Consider the following 6,518-nt stretch of genomic DNA (forward strand, 5'->3'; position numbering starts at 1 on the left):
TCTCTATTCGAGATCTCCGCCTGACCATTCGATTGAGGATGGTATGGCGTTGACACGCGGTGGCGTACTCCATACCTTTTCATAAGCATATCAAAATTTCGATTTATGAAATGGGTACCGCCATCGCTAACAACGAATCTAGGACAACCAAATCTACAAAATATATCGTCAAGAAAATTAACAACTACTTTAGAATCATTCGTAGGGGTTGCAATTGCTTCAACCCACTTCGAGACATAATCAACGGCTACTAATATGTAAGTTTTACCATTGGAAGGCGGAAAAGGTCCCATGAAATCAATTCCCCACATGTCGAAGATTTCAACTTCCAATATGTTTGTGAGGGGCATCTCATCTTTCCTTCCTAAATTTCCCGTTCTTTGGCATTTATCACAACGAGTAATAAATGAACCAACGTCTTTAAACATCGTAGGCCAAAAGAAACCACATTCCAATATTTTAGCTACCGTTTTATTTACTCCATTATGTCCTCCATATCGTTATTATAGATTCATATTCATTTTCTCCAACACATCTCCTAATTATCCCGTCACCACATGATTTGAACAGAAAGGGATCTTCCCAAAAATACTGTTTAATATCGAAGAAAAATTTCCTCCTCTGTTGAGAAGATAATCCTTCCGGAACAATATCAGTTGCAAGATAATTAGCAAAATCTGCATACCATGATGATATGATACTTTCTACTTGATAGAGATGTTCATCGGGGAAATCATCTCGTATACCGATAGTTTCACCTATAGGACCTTTTTCATCTTCTAGTCTCGATAGATGATCGGCGATAAGGTTTTCTACTCCCTTTGTCTTTAATTTCTATATCGAATTCTTGTAACAACAAAACCCATCTAATCAGACGCGGTTTTGCATCTTTCTTAGCAAACAGATAACGTAAAGCTGCGTGATCTGTATAAATAATAACCTTAGATCCTAACAAGTATGACCTAAACTTATCACATGCAAATACTACGGCTAACATCTCTTTTTCTGTTGTTGTGTAATTTAACTGTGCACCGGACAATGTGTGACTTGCATAATAAATAACATGTAATCTTTTATCCTTTCTTTGACCTAAAACACATCCTACAGCTAGGTCACTTGCATCACACATGATTTCAAAAGGTAAATCCCAATCGGGTTTAACAATTATGGGTGCACTGACTAAGGCTGTTTTCAATGTTTCGAAAGCTTTAATGCAATCTTCATTAAAATCGAAGGTTGAATTCTTCATAAGCAAATTAGTAAGTGGTTTGGAAATCACAGAAAAGTTTTTTATAAATCGTCTGTAAAAACCTGCATGTCCTAGAAATGATCTTACTCACTTGACAGTTGTTGGTGGGGGTAATTTTTCTATTACTGAAGTTTTTGCTCTATCTACTTCTAATCCTTTTTCAGATATTTTATGACCTAAAACAATTCCTTCGTCAACCATGAAATGACATTTTTCCCAATTTAACACTAAATTCGTTTCTTCGCATCTAGAAAGAACTTTATCTAAGTTTTTTAAACATGCATCAAAAGAATCTCCATAAACTGAAAAATCATCCATAAATACTTCCATGATATCTTCGATGAAATCATTAAAAATTGCAGTCATACAACGTTGAAAAGTTGCTGGTGCATTACATAGACCAAAAGGCATTCTCCTATATGCAAATGTTCCATAAGGACATGTGAAGGTTGTTTTATCTTGGTCATCCGGGTAAATATATATTTGAAAGAATCCGGAATAGCCATCAAGAAAACAATAAAATGCATGACCGGCTATCCTTTCGATCATTTGATCAATGAAAGGTAAAGGAAAATGATCTTTCCTAGTTGCCTTATTTAGGTTCCTATAATCTATACAAACCCTCCAACCAGTGGTGGTTCGCGTAGGTATTAATTCACCTTCATCATTCCTTACTACAGTTATGCCTCCCTTTTTGGGTACACAATGGATTGGACTAACCCATTCACTATCCGAAATAGGATAAATGATTCCATTGTCTAAAAGTTTAGTAATCTCATTTTTTACTACTTCTTTCATGTTCGGATTTAAACGTCTTTGTCTATCCGCTTTAGGCGGCTTATCTTCTTCTAGGTGAATCCTATGCATTACAATACTAGGATTAATTCCTTTTAAATCTGAAATCTGCCATCCCATACTTCCTATTCTATTTCTAACAACTTCTTTCAATTTTTCTTCTTGATTTTTTGTTAATTTGTTAGAGATGATTATAGGTAGAGTATCACTTCCGCCTAGGAAAGCATATCTCAGATGGTTTGGTAATTCTTTAAGTTCTAATTTAGGTGGAACTACTACTGAAGGCGGAACTGGTCCATCTTCTCGAATCAAAGGCTCTGGGTCCTTATCTTCTAATTCTTCACCCATTATAGTTTCTATTATTTCTTCTCTTTGAATAATGTCATTAACACATTCTTCAATTAAATCAAGTTTCATACAGGCGAAATCCTCCATAGGATATTTCATTGCTTGATTCATATCGAACTCGATCTTATCGTCACCTATTCGTAAAACTACTTTTCCTTCCGACACATCAACTAGAGCACGTCCCGTGTTCATGAATGGTCTACCAAAGATTAGCGGACAATTAACATCATAAGCAAAATCTAAGATAACAAAATCAGTAGGAAAAATAAATTTGTCAACTTTTACTAAAACGTCTTCAATTATACCATATGGTCTTTTAGTGGATTGATCCGCTAATTGCAAAACCATATTGGTACGTTTGATGTCTTCTTCTAAACCTAATTTTTCAAAAATAGATAATGGCATCAAGTTTATACTAGCTCCTAAATCACAAAGACAACTTGGGAATTCCATATTTCCCAATTTACACGGAATGGTAAAGCATCCGGGATCTTTGAGTTTAGTAGGTAATTTGCTTGATACTATCGAACTACAATCTTCAGTAAGTGAAATGGATGAAATTCCTTCCTAACTAATCTTTTTTGAAATTAAATCTTTCAAGAATTTTCCATAGTTAGGAATTTGCGTAATTGCATCCATGAATGTTAAATTTATATGCAAATTTTTAAGTTTATCTAAAAATGATAAAAGTTGTTTATCATGGTCCTTATTTCGGACCCTGTGTGGAAAAGGTTGTTTTGGAACAAAAGGTTTCGTATTAGAGTCAATTGGTGTATCTTTTTGTTTTAATGTATCTTCTTTGGATTTTGGTAAATCATTTCCAGGTAAAGTTGAATTTTCGGGCATTTCCGGACCTAAGTAGTTTTTCCCCGAGCGAAGAGTGATAGCCTTAACATGCTCTTTCGGATTTTCTTCCGTTTGGCTGGGAAGACTTCCCTCTTTGCGGGATGGAATTGATTTAGCAAGTTGTCCAATTTGAACCTCCAAATTATGGATGCTAGATGATTGGTTTTTTATAAGCTGATCGAATTTACTTTCGATCCGTTTAAAACCATCGTCTTGATTACTTACCTTTCCATTCATAGCATCTATAAATTTGTCGATTTTTTAAGATAAAGTGCTAATCGTATCTCTTGTTTGATTTTGATAATTATTTACACGATATTGATTAGCATTTGCATTATTATTATTATTACTATCTTTCCAATTAAAGTTAGGATGATTTCTCCATCCAGGATTATAAGTATTAGAATAAGGATTAGTAGTTTGGTTTTGTCCTTGGACAAAATTTACCTGTTCTATCTCATTCATACCTTCGTAATCAATGTCTGTCTGGATCGGATCATTAGGATCGCACGGTGCCATAAACCTATCAATTTTGTGCGATAAGGCAGAAAATTGGGCTTGTAACATTGCAACTGGATCAAGATTCATTATACCTTTAACCGATGATGTACCTGAGGATGATGGTTTCGCCATTGGTATATGTCCACGCTCTGCGGGCCACATACTGCTGTTGATTGCCATTTCCTCCAAAAGTTCTCTTGCTTGGGCGGACGTCTTCTTCATAAATAACCCTCCAGACATAGCATCTAATGAACCTCTAGTTGTAGGATTTAATCCATTATAGAATGTCTGCATTAAAAGTGCATCTGGCAGTTGGTGGTGTGGGCATAAACGTTGAAGTTCTTTAAAACGTTCCCAAGCTTCATAAAGAGTTTCATTATCATTTTGTGTAAAAGATGTCAATTCTTTGATGACTCTTGCGGTTTTCGCTAAGGGAAAATATTTTGATAAAAACGCTTGGGCTAATTGGTCCCAAGTTTCAAATGTTGCAGCAGGCATAGAAGTTAACCAAATTTTTGCCTTATCCTTCAAAGTGAAAGGAAAGAGGCGAAGTTTGATTGCTTCGGCTGTTACATCAGTAATTTTAAAAGTATCACAAATTTCTAAGAAATTTGTCAAATGTGCATTAGGGTTTTCGTTAGGTAGTCCATAAAACGTTACGTTGTTTTGCAACATATTAAGCAAAGCAGGCTTAATTTCAAATTGATTTGCGTTTATACGGGGTCTAACTACACTATTAGTTACACCGGCCATTCCTGGCCTAGCATAATCCATAAGTGTCGGTGGATCGGCCATATTTTCTGGCTGGATTTTTTTGGTTTTTATGGGTGTGTTGTCTTTGTTTTTGTTGTTTTTCTTGTTTTTCTTAAGTGTTCTTTCAATTTCTGGATCAAAAGGGTCTGGTGGCGTGCCCGAATTTCGCGAACTGCGCATGAACTTGAAATTGTTACACGAGCCAAACTACCTTCAAAACAAAATTGAAAACAAATATGTTATATAAACTGAAAATAAATAAAATATAAAAGTTGTATAAAAAATAATGTGTAAACCGAGATTCGAAAATAAAATACGAAAAATAAAAAATTTTGTCAAAAATTTTGGCGTATCCCCGGCAACGGCGCCAAAAACTTGTTGAGCGATTTCCGCAAGTGCACGGTTTCGCTTGTAGTAATAAAATTATCGATCCCACAGGGATACGTTTTTTTAACGAAAAACTTATTTTTGAATTTATTAATTTCGAACTTGTTAGATTTACTATTAATTGTAAATGAAAAGTGAAATTTTTCTAATTGAATTTAGGAAAAAAAAATTGTTTAATTGAATTTGAGGACTTTGAGTATTTGAAAATGCTGGAATAAGATTTTATATTTAGAATAAATCGATTGTTAGAAGGATCTTCTGATTTAGGGATGAATTTTACAAAACAGGAACATTTAGAACTTTTAGAAAAATAATGAATGTATTCATTTGCATTAAGCAAAGAAAACAACTTAAACTTTGTATCAATTATGATGATGAAATAAATGACGGAACCTCTAATTAATTGGCTTTGAACGCGACAAAACCCTTTCGGGATAGTTGCCCTTACTCAAATTAAAACTCTTTCGAGATGATAATTTGCCTAAGTGTTCAACAAAGTTTCCTTGTAATGATTTTGAATTTAACTACGTATTAATGAAAACACCAGCCTCACTTATATTGGATTGGTTACCATAAGTGCTGCATAACGATTTGTCGAATAGAACGGACTTTATTAGATGAAAAATAAATTGATACAAGTTTACAGAGAACATGGAGCATCGAGTTCTTCGAGGGCGTGCAAGTGAACGGCTAATCAGTCATTTCCTTGGGTTTCCTTAGAGGTTGTCAGGCTCAGGGGCGAACACTCTACTCAATCTTCTCGCTGTAACTTCGTAATAGGGATTCGGTCGGCCACTACCATGATGCAAACTAAAACTGGAACAATGTCTAAACGCTACTGAGTTGTAATTAAACTATAAACAATATGTGTACCTCATCTTGTTTTGTACAGAATCTAATTTCTAACTCTCGAATTGTTTTTACTTAGAACTTAGACATTAGTTCTACGCTCTGATTCTATATCTATATTACATAACATTACATTGCTTTTTTCTCAACATCAACTCTTTATTTATAGATGTTGAAGGGTTGTGATTGAAGTGATGTATCCTTTGTGAAAAATTGTGTCCGTTGGTTAAGAGTCGTGTCCGTTGTAAAAGGACGTCTTTATCCACTTGAACGAACGCGTTTCTTGGATTTCAACATGTGTTAAATGCATTTGGCAAAATTTCTGCACTTACCGAGGATAGGAATCCTCGGCCGTGAATGGGGGAGCATTAAGTTGAACGTTGGACGAAGGGAGGAAATATGAACCACGCATGTCGCGGCCATGGGTGGGGGATTCGCTGTCGCGGCACGGTGAGTTTTCCATTTCTTTGCTTTCGTTTGTGTCCTCGACTTGGTGCTTTCGATTTACGTCGTCTTTGACTCCTTTTGTAGGGTTTTTCTTCTGTTTTAGATCCTTTTTCGTTCCTATTTGGATTTTACCAAATATTTAGGTACCTTGCAAGAAAGAAAGATATTGGAGAGTAAAAGTAATCTAAGCAGATATAAACAACACAGATTTGTAATAAAAATGATGTAAATGTTAATGATATTTTAGGTATATTTTGGGCTTAACACTTAATTAAGAGAATCAACAAAGCCATTCGCAACTTCCTATGGACTGGAGATCATGACAAACGGAAGTTCATCACTG

The 6,518-nt window shown here is 35.1% G+C and overlaps 1 non-coding gene across 1 annotated transcript; it reads left to right on the forward strand.

The window, feature by feature from the left end:
- Positions 1-4,049: 4,049 nt before the first annotated feature.
- Positions 4,050-4,156, forward strand: LOC136201643 (small nucleolar RNA R71). Its single transcript, XR_010673989.1, has one exon. It is a non-coding gene; the product is annotated as a small nucleolar RNA R71 (small nucleolar RNA).
- Positions 4,157-6,518: the final 2,362 nt, after the last annotated feature.

The sequence above is a fragment of the Euphorbia lathyris genome, chromosome 7 (assembly GCF_963576675.1).
Source record: "Euphorbia lathyris chromosome 7, ddEupLath1.1, whole genome shotgun sequence".
NCBI classification, from domain to species: domain Eukaryota; kingdom Viridiplantae; phylum Streptophyta; class Magnoliopsida; order Malpighiales; family Euphorbiaceae; genus Euphorbia; species Euphorbia lathyris.